At 42.7% G+C, this 13768-nt stretch overlaps 1 protein-coding gene across 2 annotated transcripts in view; it reads right to left on the minus strand.

Moving 5' to 3' along the window:
- Positions 1-8247, minus strand: part of ANKRD6 (ankyrin repeat domain 6) — a 202776-nt gene extending 194529 nt beyond the window's left edge. For both annotated transcript variants that reach the window (XM_068551459.1, XM_068551460.1), the window contains exon 1: positions 8203-8247. The gene's annotated coding sequence lies outside the window, so the exon portion shown is untranslated. The remainder of the gene's footprint in view (positions 1-8202) is intronic.
- Positions 8248-13768: the final 5521 nt, after the last annotated feature.

The raw sequence follows: 13768 nt of genomic DNA on the forward strand, positions 1-13768 counted from the left end.
AGACCCAACACAGCCAAAAATAAGTTAATTAATTAATTAAATTTTAAAAACTGGCATGAGACATGTTATCCCTGCCAAAGAAAGAGAAATAACTTTTAGTTCTGTGAAAAATCTGAATTGAAAATTTCCAAGTCAAATTGTTCATAATTTATTTTTCATCCTCAATAATAAATTCAAATCACTACCATCTAACCATGATAAAATAGGTCCATCTCGGGCTTCCTTGGCGGCGCAGTGGTTAAGAATCCGCCTGCCAGTGCAGGGGACACAGGTTCAAGCCCTGGTCCGGGAAGATCCCACATGCCACAGAGCAACTAAGCCCATGCGCCACAACTACTGAGCCTGCGAGCCACAACTACTGAGCCCGCGTGCTACAACTACTGACACCCGCGTGCCTAGAGCCCATGCTCTGCAACAAGAGAAGCCACTGCAATGAGAAGCTCACACACCGCAACGAAGAGTAGTCCCCGCTCGCTGCAACTAGAGAAAGCCCGTGCACAGCAACAAAGACCCAACGCAGCCAAAAATAAATAAATAAAAAATAAATAAAATTAAAAAAAAAAATAGGTCCATCTCATGTCATTACATTTCCACCTCTCATTAAGCAAATATTTTAGTTACTAGAACATCTAAATAGTTCCATTACGGGAACAAAGTATTTTTTTAGTACATTTGATTAACAATGAATTTTCTTGTGTAATTTTTAAAACTTTTTAACTAATTTATTTTTCTGATTATAAACTAAATATATGTTCATTGTAAGAAGTCTTAAAATTTCCGTAAAGATGCAGAGGGGGGGAAACACCCACTACTCCTAAAACTCACCACCTAGAGGCAATTTCCTTGTATATCAGATTCCCCTGGGACTTTCCTAGAGTTAGAATAAAATGCTGACATTTTTAAAAACTGAAAACTCTAATTTACTGAAAAATGAATATAAATTTTCTGACCTTGGAATCAGGTTTTAGAATAAGATGGTACTTTGGGTTTATATTCTAAAATGTGAATACACGCATACATAGTCTGAAAGGACTCTACACAGTAAGCTATTGATGTTCATAATAAAAGGAAGTCATCAGGTTACATCAGGTTAACAATCTCATTAGCTCTCTTTGGCTCACAGATCATCAGGTTGATTCAAGGGCACCGATCTCTAGAAGTGAGGAAAAAAAAGTGTTGCTTTTACACTGTGAATATGAATGATTTCACAAAACGATACCTTTAAAAAATAATATTTTGGTCTAGTCCTCTTAGTTAGTGAAGAGAAAACTGAGACTCTGAGATATTTTCTGGAGCTCCACAGCAAGCTGGTGGCCAGGACTACACTACGTTTCCTGATGTCCATCCAATGTCCTTCCATCCTCCTCAAGGACCCCGGACGTGCCCCTCGATCCAACCCGACAAGATGATGGAGAACAGGGTTCCTAGAGCTAAGGTGGAAAAGGTCACAACCTTGAAAGAACTAAGTTCTGTTTTCATCTCTTACCTACTTAATATCTGTAAGGAAAATTGACCTTATTCTTTTGTATTTATTCCTTTCACAAACATTTCTCAAAGCATATGTCCTTTACAAAAACAAAAATAAACCAAAAAAAAAAAAAAAAAGCCTTGCTGATTCCTGTTTAGCTATTAATATTAGTTTACTTCAAACTACTTCTCCATTCTTGGTTACCATCTGCTGATATCTATCTCCATTAAATTCACCTTTTTTTATTTTTTATTTTTTTATAAATTTATTTATTTATTTATTTATTTAATTTTTGGCTACGTTGGGTCTTTGTTGCTGCACGCGGGCTTTCTCTAGTTGCGGCAAGCGGGGGCTAGTCTTCGTTGCGGTGCGTGTGCTTCTCACTGCGGTGGCTTCTCTTGTTGCGGAGCACGGGCTCTAGGCGTGTGGGATTCAGTAGTTGTGGCGCATGAGCTTAGTTGCTCCGCGGCATGTGGAATCTTCCCAGCCCAGGGCTCAAACCCATGTCTCCTGCATTGCCAGGCGGATTCTTAACCACTGCGCCACCAGGGAAGTCCCAAATTCACCTTTTTTTAAAGAACGCTTTTTACTATCATGGACAGAAATATTTCCCATAATCTCCATTCTGGAATTGAAGACAAATCAGTGATGTAGAAATTAAGTCCATTCAGCTACCAATAAACTCCCAAATTTAAATTAAATCTTTTCCTCCTTACATACCCTTTCTTAGTTTTACATGAAGATATTAAGAGTCAAGCATTTCCCAGATGGTCAACAGACACATGAAAAGATGCTCAATATTGCTAATCATCAGGGAAATGCAAATCAAAACCACAATGAGCTATCACCTCACACCTGTCAGCATGACTATCATCAAAAAGAACACAAATAACAAATGCTGGAGAGAGTGTGGAGAAAACGGAACCCTCTTGCACTGTTGGTGGTAATGAAAACTGGTGCAGCCACTATGGAAAACAGTATGGAGGTTCCTCAAAAAGCTAAAAATAGAACTACCACATGACCCAGCAATTCCACTCCTGGGTAAATATCTGAAAAAAACAAAAACACTAATTCGAAAAGATACATGCACCCCCCATGTTCATAGCAGCATTATTTACAATTGCCAAGATATGGAAGCAACCTAAGTGTCCATCAACAGATGAATGGATAGTATTTCCCTGGTGGCGCAGTGGTTGAGAACCCACCTGCCAATGCAGGGGACATGGGTTCGAGCCCTGGTCCAGGAAGATCCCACATGCCACGGAGCAACTAAGCCCGTGCGCCACAACTACTGAGCCTGTGCTCTAGAGCCCGCGTGCCACCACTACCGAAGCCTGCGTGCCACAAGTACTAAAGCCGGCATGCCTAGAGCCCATGCTCCGCAATAAGAGAAGCCACCCGCAATGAGAAGTCTGCACACCGCAATGAAGAGTAGCCCCCGCTCACCACAACTAGAGAAAGCCTGTGTGCAGCAACAAAGACCCAACGCAGTCCAAAATAAATAAATAAATTTATTAATAAAAACAGATGAATGGATAAAGAAGATGTGGTATATATATACATATACATAAACACATGGGAATATTATTCAGACATAAAAAAGAATGAAATTTTGCCGTTTACAGCAACATGGATGGACTTGGAGGGCATTATGCTAAGTGAAATAAGTCAGACAGAGAAAGATAAATACTGTATGGTATCACTTATATGTGGAATCTAAAAAATACAACAAACTAGTGAATACAACAAAAAAAAGGAGACTCACAGATACAGAGAACAAACTAATGGTTACCAGTGGGAAGAGGGAGGGAGGAGGGGCAGTATAGCGGTAGGGGACTAAGAGATACAAACTATTAGGTATAAAATAAGCTACAAGAATATATTGTACAACATAGGGAATATAGCCAATATTTTATAATAACTGTAAATGGATTATAGCCTTTAAGAAAAAGAGTCAAGCATTTTGCAAAGCACTTTGTGACTAATATCAGATTCTAATAGCTAAACAGATGCTCAAACTTTCTGAATCTCAATTTTCTTTTAATTACGAGTTGCAGACAAAAAGAAGAAAGCAATTCATTCTAACCCACATTTTATTATCTACAATGCAGTTTTCTACTTTATACCCTAAAACCATAAGGCGTTGAGTATTATCTATAAAAATATTGAATTACCATGTTGTATACCTGAAACTAATATAATATTGTTAAGTCAGCTATACTTTTTTTAAAAAAGATGTTATTAAATATAATCAGCTTAACCCAAGGCAAGATATGAAATTCTTATTTTTTAAGAAAGGAGCAATATGTTAAGTAAAAATAATGCTGATAATTTATAGATGGGCATGAAATGGAAAAAATGGAATTATCAGTTCAGAAGAATCAAATACTTTCTCACACACAAACATATATCCAAATTTTATAGAGGGGGAGAAAAACCCTCAACATTATAAACCAAAACAAACAGAAAAAAAATTTTATGTCAATTTGGAAGCATCACCTATGGTTCTGTACAGGCTTCCCAATGATAAATGACTGAAGAAAGCAACAATAAGAATCCACAACTATGCTAGGGAAACATCACTATTGAGTGTATTCTCACAAATTGTTAAAATATCACCAGGTCCTAGCTTACACTTGGGACCTGGGCAAGGAATAGGACAAGGGAGGAAATGTCTATGTTACCTAAAAGGCACCGTGACAGCCATCTGTGACATCGTTATTCAAGTCAGCCTTTCCTTGGAGGATTAACAAGTACCACTTATTGATAGGAATTATCATGGGATGCTCTACAATTTAATAAAAACTGTTTCATCTGAAAAGATTATCTGTTCTCTGTGCCAAAAGTATATGCGGAAATTAAATCCTACTTGAAACATTTCTCGGCCTGTAACCTACGTCCAAACTTCCCAAGACATAAGACAAAGTCCGGGCTCAATCCAATCAGTTATGACCTCCTCCCCAAACCAGGGCACATGGTGGCAAATGAAAATGAGTATTCCAAGGATGGTCTAAAAAATCAGAAAGTGTCACAATGGTACACCAGAGTTTTCTGTTTGAAAATGATAAATCATCCTACAATGTGAACTAATTACCTCATAGTTTATTTGCTAAGGTTGAGATTTCAAGTACTGGCTATTCTTAAATAGGGGCAATGACATACACCTATTACTGGACATTCATTTAGTACTATTTAACAATCATTAAAACAGCTACCATTTCTTGAGACTCCATTATATTCCAGGGCTTTAACAGATGGTTTTACATACGTTATCTAGTTTAATCCTCTGAATGACCCTTATTAGGAAGGCTCTAGCCACTCCATTTTACACAGAGGAGAAAACCAAGATGTAGCCCACTGCACCCAGAAGCTTAACCTGGGGCTACTTCAGGCAGACACCTTCCTTAGTAACTGATCTCTCTTGCGAAGGGGGTTTTACCTTAGACCAACAACTCCCCAACTGTGCACCAAGGCACTCGGGAGCTGTAGAAAATGCACAGGGGAAACGTAGGATTTTTGAAAATTTCAAGGGAAACACAGTGTACTCAATGCGCTCGACACTGAACCTACAGACTGGAGGAGTCCACAGCTTCAACATCAGATCCCATTACATTCCTGTCAATGACATCATATCTCTGCAAAGCTTGGGTTTTCAGTGGTTGCTGTGATAAAAAGCAAGTGCTGCAGAAAAATTAATGTGGGACAGGAAATGAGATTGGGATCCAATCTGATCCCAAAGTTTGTGCGTGCAGCACACACACACACACACACACACACACACACACACATCCTCTTTGTAGCTGTGGTTATTTAAGAATGATATAAATATTTTTCTCTCAGTTTATGTGCATTCTTTTTTTTTCAAACAGCTTGTATGTTGTTAAGATATAAATACTTATTACGTTATTTCAACCTAACTACTACTAACTACCTAAATCTAGGGACACTGAAAAAATTACTTAGATACTAAGGGGGCCATGAACCAAGTTTAGGAATCTTTGCCTTAACCAAGAAATGTCAGAATGTGTAAGATTCACGGAGGAGACCTGTGATTCAGCCCAAAGAAATAACTTAAGGTCCCTAACACAAATATCATAACCAGACAAAGAAGAATTTAGGTTAAAACCGTTTTTAAAGGTCACTCTCAGCTGGCTTAATCCTTCAAATCCCATACAGTGTCCCCTGGAAAACTGGTATTTTTTTTAAACACTTCTAAAACACATGCACACAAATTACTGTTTTTCCAATTCTTAGGGACTCAAGCAAAGCTTTCAAAATTACAGCCTCCAAGCTATGTTAGAAGAGACTGGCCCTCCCTGACACAGACAGAACACACCCGCAGAACCTGTGCCAAAGGAAACTGGGGGCAGACCCTGACAGCCAGCCTGCCCATCCCAGCACTTTTGATACTTTCAGCTTTCTGTGGTTTGCATCTTACTCTCAATATTCTGCTTTTACATTCTACAGGAATGCTCCAGGTTATTGTGGAAAGGCTTGTTTGGAAACTTCCCTTCCACAGAGTTTTTCATGTAAGATATTAAGTGTGAAAAGCAAGGGGAAAATAAACACAAAATCCAGACTATCAGTTCCTTGGGGAGAGAGAGAGAGGTAAGTGGAATGCCACAGGGAGGAGAGCTCGGGCCTGCAAGGTTCTGAGGATGCTCTGGTTCTTCAGCTGGGTGATGGGTACTTGGGTGTACCTTGTGTTCTTATTCTTTAATTTGTACCTCTCCGTTTGATACTTTCTGAATGTATGATATAGTCCACAGTGGCAGCACCAGAATTTCAATATGCGAGGGCCTTGGGAGTTAAAAGAGTACTTCGTCTCTAAGCAGAGTTGGATCACAAGCCGTCTGCTTTTACTTGGATTATATGCTTATCTGGAGGGGCTCTGGAGAGGCTGATGAGTTTGAGTGGAAAGCTAAGGTTAATTTTTGGTGCCACCACCGAACAAGGAGTTAACAAATTAGCATTTTGTTATCACCCTTGGTTCATACCTCCCAACAACATGCAACCAGTTGTTTTCTGGGCTCTTACTCCTTTTCACCCTTCTTCCACTCTCCCCTCCTCATTTAGAACCTAGAGGGCAGAAAACTCTTCCAATTTTAATTTATATCCCTAATCAAAAAAAAAAAAAATTCATTTACCAGATACTAAGCACCTGCTAGGGGTGATGAAAGATAAATATGTATAGTCCAGCACCTACTACAGCAGGAGAACAACAGGTTGCTACTGCTATCTTAAGGATGGGAAACTCCGTCAGAGACCATCAGTACACTGTGGGACCACCGTGGACCCAGGGGTGTTTGTGTTCACTGCCCAAGTGCTTCCCACTTCCATTGGCCTAACAGACATTAGCTCAACGTGAATGAGTATCACCATCCAACAGACTCACAAAAAGGATGCCCAACCTCCAAGAGCACTATGCCAAGCTTTTCACTTGCATCATTTCATTTAATTTCTACAACCACACCACCAGGTTATGTATCATACACCCAGTTTACAATTCTAAAAACTGAGGTTTAAAGAAGTGGGTTTTCCAATGTCACACACCTAACAAGTGGCATCAAGACTCAATCTCATGACCCCAAAAGGGATCTCTTAACCACCACTTAAACCATCCCAACATGCTTTAGGGAAAACATTCTTTTTTTTCTTTTTGGTCTGCGTTGTGTCTTCGTTGCTGCGCGCGGGCTTTCTCTAGTTGTAGAGAGCAGGGGCTGCTCTTCTTTCCAGTGTGCAGACTTCTCACCGCGGTGGCTTCTCTTGTCGCGGAGCACGTGGGTTTCGGTAGTTGTGGCTCGCGGGCTCCAGAGCGCAGGCTCAGTAGTTGTGGCGCACGGGCTCCGCGACATGTGGTATCTTCCTGGAGCAGGGCTTGAACCCGTGTGCCCTGCATTGGCAGGCGGATTCTTAACCACTGCGCCACCAGGGAAGCCCCGGGAAAACACTCTTGACCCACTCTAGGAAACCGACGCTCCTCTCGGGTCGACTTCCCCTCCCGCCCCTCAAATCTACCGGAAGCACCACACTGAAATTTCCAAGACAAGTGTCCGTGAGCTGATGTCTAAACTCCAACCAAACAACGTGCTCGCTCCCTTGAGCCCGGGGAGATGCCACCTGCTAACTCTTTACGGAGCTTAAGTCCAGCCAGAGCGGACCTCCCCGGGGTAGGGCAGCCCCACGGTCCGGCGCCTGCAGCCCTTTGCGGTCCTCGAAGGGGTGAGGGAAGGGGTCAGGCTGCTGTCGCGTCCGAGCCGAGCCCGGTCACTCGGAGGCCTGCCCGCAGGCCCAGGGACGGCGGGGGGCGCTGGCGACCAGAGGGGACCCTCCCTTACGCCCGAAGACGGCCGGCCTCCGCGTCCGGTCTGGGACCCCCGCCCCACCCCACCCCCACTTTCTACAAACTCTTTGAGCTCACTGGAGAAAGAGGAGGGAGACGTGCAAAGACGAGAAAGTTCTCTGCCTCCTCCCACCAAAGTTCTATATTCTAGGGAAGCAACTGAAGGAAGGAGACAAGGGAGGTGCCCCAGAAAGGACCCCCCTCCCGCGCTGGCTTCCCCAGAGGCCGCAGGAAAGGGGGCAACGCGCTCCGTCTGGGACTCCTCCCCAGACAGCGATCTTGGGGCGCTCCCACCCGCGACACGGTCCTCCCGGAGGCCCCCCGAGAATAGAGGACGCCGGTCCTGGGATGAAGAGGGGTCTCGAAGGGACCCGGCGAGGTCACACGGTACCTTTCTCTCCGTGCCGCTGGGACCGATGCCGGCGACAGGGTGGGGGGCGAGGTGAGACGATGGGCACGGGCTCCCGCTGGCTCCGGCGGCCCCTGGGCCTCGGCGCCGCCCAGCGCCGCCGCCTCCTGCCGCCGCTCGCCGGTCTGCGCTCCCCGGTCCGCGTTCCCCGCTCCCGCAGGTTACCTGTGGCGGAGCCGACTCGCCCGCCGCCCGCTCGGCGCCCCGCCCCGCCCCGCCCCGCCCCGCCCGCGCTCCTAGGCTGGGGCCGCAGCGCCCCGCAGCGGCCGGTCAGGGCACGGCGGCGGCCCGAGGGGAGGCGGGGCCCCCAGGGCCCTCGGGCTGGCCTTGGCCTGCAGCCAGCTCCCTCCTGGGCCGCTGCCCCTTCCGCGCCCTCCTGAGAGCCATCCTTATAAAGAGTGAGAGGAACAGCGGATGCAGTTGGGTGAGGTTTTCCTGGCAGGGATTGCCAGGAGGTTTGTAGGAGGGAGAGGGGATTCGGGAGGAGAAACCATCCCTCAATCTGTGGCCAAGCGTGTATTTCAATATGTTCGTAGTTCACTTAACTGGGATGTCTCAGTAGAAGCTGAACAACAACGATGAATGATCCAGGCTCATTAGAAAGCTGGAGAGAAGAAAGGAAGCCTTTATTCCAAAAAGCTTGTCTGTTAATAGCTTGTCGGAAGCATCCCATACGAAACAGGCAAAAGCATTGAACGTTCCTGCCTCCTATATTCAAATCACACTTTACATACCATTAACTCGGTCTGGTTTTGTCTGTTTTTCACAGTCACTACTTCAGTATCTAGAGGAGTTCCCTGAACATAGCGAGCACTCAGTAAATTATTGTTGAACGAATGTATAAATGAGTAGGACCTCATTCAGCCTTTTGAAGAAGCGCGACAGGTATCTGCTCTCTGAACACAGAGAGCTGGAGAGGGAGGTGCGGAACCCTAGAATGGAGTTTCGGTCTTCCCTGAGCTTATTTTGAACCGGATTTTTCTTATCCCCTCTGAAATAGGCCTGGTTTCCAGGGGAAAAGAAACATGATGATCTCCTACTTTTTCTTAAGATATTTGTCTCCCTCTCTTCTTCAGGGAACATTAGGCAGGAGAAATCCAAACAGCCCTATGCATACCAGGAAAGGGTAAGTGCTTGATTTTCCTCCACTACTTCTGAACTTCCCCAAACCCCAAAGGCATAGCTCGGGTTTTACGTGGCAGAGTGTGAAACCTCTCTTCTGAGTATCCTTTGGCTTTCTTCAGATTTGCCCCCATCCCTGTCGCTCCCCATCTAAAGTTGTTAGAACACATTTCCTTTCCCTGCTCATCAGCTCTGGATTTCTCTCCAGGCAGGTCACTTCTGAGTTCTAGGTGAACCCCCAAGGTCAAGGTAAGTACCCATTACCTTTCAACCTGATCATTTCCTTCTTATACTTTTCCAGATTAAAGACTTTTCCTAGCTAGTCCCTTGAATAAACAACCAAAGCTAGAGTGCTCCACTCCTCCGGGAGGCTTTTATGACATCACCACAAGGTCGAGATGAGATGGAGTTTGAAGTTACATTCATGGGCAGTCAGAGCAATCGCACATTAATCCTGCTGAAAGGAACAGAAGCCAGCCTGTACGACATGTGAATGTTCCTGGGAACTGACTGGTCTGCAGTTGTTCCCAGACCTTAATTAATGGCAATTCCTGGCGGAGGGGCCTCATGAGAGCCAAAGCAGGCAGTGGATAAGATGCTTGGAGATCACGCTTGCTTGTCTCCAAGTGGGCACACAGTGTTTGGACAGCTAATGAAAGGAGAATCCTAAAGCTCCCTGTATATGAGGGAGGCTCCCAGCCCACAGTTCCATTCTGCCCCTCTGTCCAGCTCCATCACAGCCAGCCTCATACATCCACCCCACTACCTTCTCCTCCTGCCTCATGAGAAAAAAGTTCTACTCTACCAATGACAGCTTTCACTGTTCTATGAGAATATAATCTGCTCCTATTTCCAGCAACATTTCTTTAACGAGTTGACTGCACTAGCTGTCTTTTGCATCATTAGCTGCAATTGGTCCTTCAGCCCACCATTCTGACTTCCATCCCTTGCTAAGTCTTCCACTCGAGAAACCTTACATGTGCCCCTCCATGATCATACCCTCCTCGTCCTCCAGAGGAAACCACAGTCTGTAATTTTGTGTTAATAATTCTCTTATCAAGGGCTTCCCTGGTGGCGCAGTGGTGAAGAATCCGCCCACCGATGCAGGGACACGGGTTAGAGCCCTGGTCCGGGAAGATCCCACATGCTGCGGAGCAACTAAGCCTGTGCACAACTACTGAGCCTGCACCCTAGAGCCCGCGAGCCACAACTACTGAAGCCCGCATGCCTAGAGGCCGTGCTCCGCAACAAGAGAAGCCACCACAATGAGAAGCCCATGCACCACAACGAAGAGTAACCCCCGCTCGCCACAACCAGAGAAAAAGCCCGTGTGCAGCAATGAAGACCCAACGCAGCCAAAAATAAAATAAATAAATAAAATTAAATTAATTAATTAAAAAAATAATAATTCTCATCACAAACATATGTAGCCCTAAATACTGTACTGTTCAGTTTTGCCTGTTTTTGAACTTTTCTGTAAGTGGAATCATTCTGCATGATTCCTATGCAACTTGCTTTTTTCACTTAGCATTCTGTTTCTGAGATTCGACTATTCAGTTCCTCTGTCATATAGTATTTCATTGTAAGAAGATATCACAATTTATTTGCCCAGTTTACTTTTGGACATTGGGTTGGCTCCAGTTCTTGCTATTGCAAACGATGTTGCTATGAACATGCTTAAATATTTCTTCTGAGGCATGTGTGCAAGAATTTTTAGGATACATATCTAAACTTAATTGTTGGGTCTTAAGGTATGTGTGTGTTCAAATTTACATGCTAGGTAATGACAAACTGTTTTCTAAATCCGTTGTACCAATTTTAATTCCCAAAAGCTATGTATGAAAGTCCCCTTGCTCCACATCTTTGCCAGCGCTTGCTTTTTCTGTGGGTATGAATGCTTTCTTACTATGAGTGAGGTTTGTATTTCTCCAATTATAGGTATGATTGTTCATCTTTAATGGTTACTATTCTTGTTTTCTCTTTTGTTAACTTCTCATGTCTTTTGCACTGTTTTATGTGTTTTGAGAAATCCTTCCTGACCCTGAGGATATAAAAATATTCTCCCATATTTTCTTCTAAAAGTTGTAAAGTTTTACCTTTCACATTCCATCTGAAATTAATTTCTCCTCTCATTTGCAATGCCAGGGCTATCTTATAATGGGTTTTCATGTTTGTATGGATCAGTTTTAGATGCTCTATTTTGTTCCATTTGCCTATCCCTGTGCTGGTCACATGCAGCCTGAAAATCTACGGTCTTATATTAAATCTTGATTTCTGATTATGGAAGTCCTACCCTGACTTACTTCTGTATATTCTTCGTAAGGATCTCAAGTATTCTTAGCCCTTTGCTCTTCCATAGACATTTATACTTAGTTTGTCAGGCTCCATTAAAAAATTTGGGATTTTGATTTGGAATTGCAGTGAATCTGTGTGGTAGATTGCATTAGTCATTCACAATTATTTGTTCCCTTTCCATCTTTGCCATGCTTTCCTATACTGGTGTAGACTCCTCTGCCCCACTGGTTTGGGGCTTGTGTGACTTGCCTTGACCAACACCATGTTGGAGCAGAAGCTTTAAGTATGTGGCGTGCTTTAGTGCTTCTCCTGTTCCCCTTGAGCTTTTGCCCTCTGTTATGAGACTAACATGCCCCAAAGAGTGGCTGCTCCTTCAACTGGGATCCCAGAATGAGAAGATACATGGAATCACACAGAGCCCAGTATGGCTGTAGGCAGTCTGCAGCCCTCACGTAATGGAAACCAGAACTAAATCGTTTGCTGCTACTGCAATTTGGAGAGAATTGACATCTTTATACTATTGACTTTTCCTGTCTATGTACATGTTTGACATGTCTGTCCATTTATTTATTTATTTATTTATTTATTTATTTATTTATTTGGCTGCACCAGGTCTTAGTTGCGGCATGCAGGATCTTTAGTTGTGGCATGCAGGGTCTTAATTGTGATATGCAGGATCTAGTTCCCTGACCAGGGATCGAACCCGGGCCCCCTGCATTGAGAGCACGAAGTCTTAACCACTGGACCACCAGATAAGTCTCTGCCCATTTATTTAGAATCTTAGTGACTTCAAATGTTTTACAACTTTTCATTTTCTGAGATTTATTTTTAATTATCTTGTTTGTTACTATCGCAAGTGATGACGTTTCTGAAAATCCACGTTCTACCCTTTTGTTGTCAATAAGAAAAATGTACAGTATCTTTGTTTATTGATCTTATATCCAGCAACATTGCTAAATTCTGTTATTAGTTTTAGTGATTTATAGATTCTTTCGTTTTCTATGTACCTGCAAGTAATGATATTTTATTCCTTACTTTCCACCCCTTATATCTTTACATTTTTTTGGTTTATTTTGAGATAATGACAGATTCACAAGAAGTTACAAAAATAGCGTAGAGAGATCAACTATACTTCAAAATAAATAAATTTAAAACATTTTAAGTATAAAAAAAATTTTAATAGTATGGAGACGTCCTGTGTACTCTTCACCCAGTCTCCACAAGTAGTTACATCTTACATAACTATAGTACAATATCAAAACATTAAAACAATATCAAAATATTGGCATGGGTACAATGTGTGTAAAGCTCTATGAAATCTTACCACATGTGTAGCTTCATGTAACCACCATCACAATCAGGATACAGAACTATGCCATCACCACTGGTGCTACTCGATTTCAGTCACTTCCAACCTCCTCCCCACACCATCCCTAACCCCTGACAACCACTAATCTCTTTTCCATCTCTACATTTTGTTATTTCAAGAATATTATATAATTGGAATCATATAGTATATGAACTTTTGAAACTGGCTTTTTTTGGGTCAGCATAAATGCCCTTGAGATCCATCCAAGTTGTTCTATGTATCAACAGTTCATTCTCTTTATTGCTGAGTAGTATTCCATGGTAGGGATGTGCCAGTTTGTTTAACCATTCATCTGTTGAAAGGCCTCTGGATTTCTTGCAGTTTTTGGTTATCATGAATAAAGCTGCTATGAACAATTGTGCACAGGTTTTTATTTTTATTTTTTTTTTAAACATCTTTATTGGAGTGCACAGGTTTTTATATGAACATAAGTTTTCATTTTTCTGAGGTAAGTGCCCATAAGGGCAATTGCTGTGTTGTATAGCACAATAGTTGCATGTTTAATTTTATAGGAAACTACCAAACTACTTTCCAGAGTGGCTTTTTCCTTTTACATTCCCACTCCTGATGTATGAGAGATCCAGTTTCTCTGCATCCTTGCCAACATTTGGTGTTGTCACTATTTTTTTATTTTAGCCATTTTGATAGCTATATAGTGGTAACTTATTGTGGTCTTAATAATTTGTATTTCTTTAATGGCTAGTGGTAATGAACATTTTTTTCTTTTTCTTTTTAATAATCCAACGGTCTTCTATTTTTTTT

Source organism: Eschrichtius robustus, chromosome 9 (assembly GCF_028021215.1).
Source record: "Eschrichtius robustus isolate mEscRob2 chromosome 9, mEscRob2.pri, whole genome shotgun sequence".
In the NCBI taxonomy this organism is placed as follows: Eukaryota; Metazoa; Chordata; class Mammalia; order Artiodactyla; family Eschrichtiidae; genus Eschrichtius; species Eschrichtius robustus.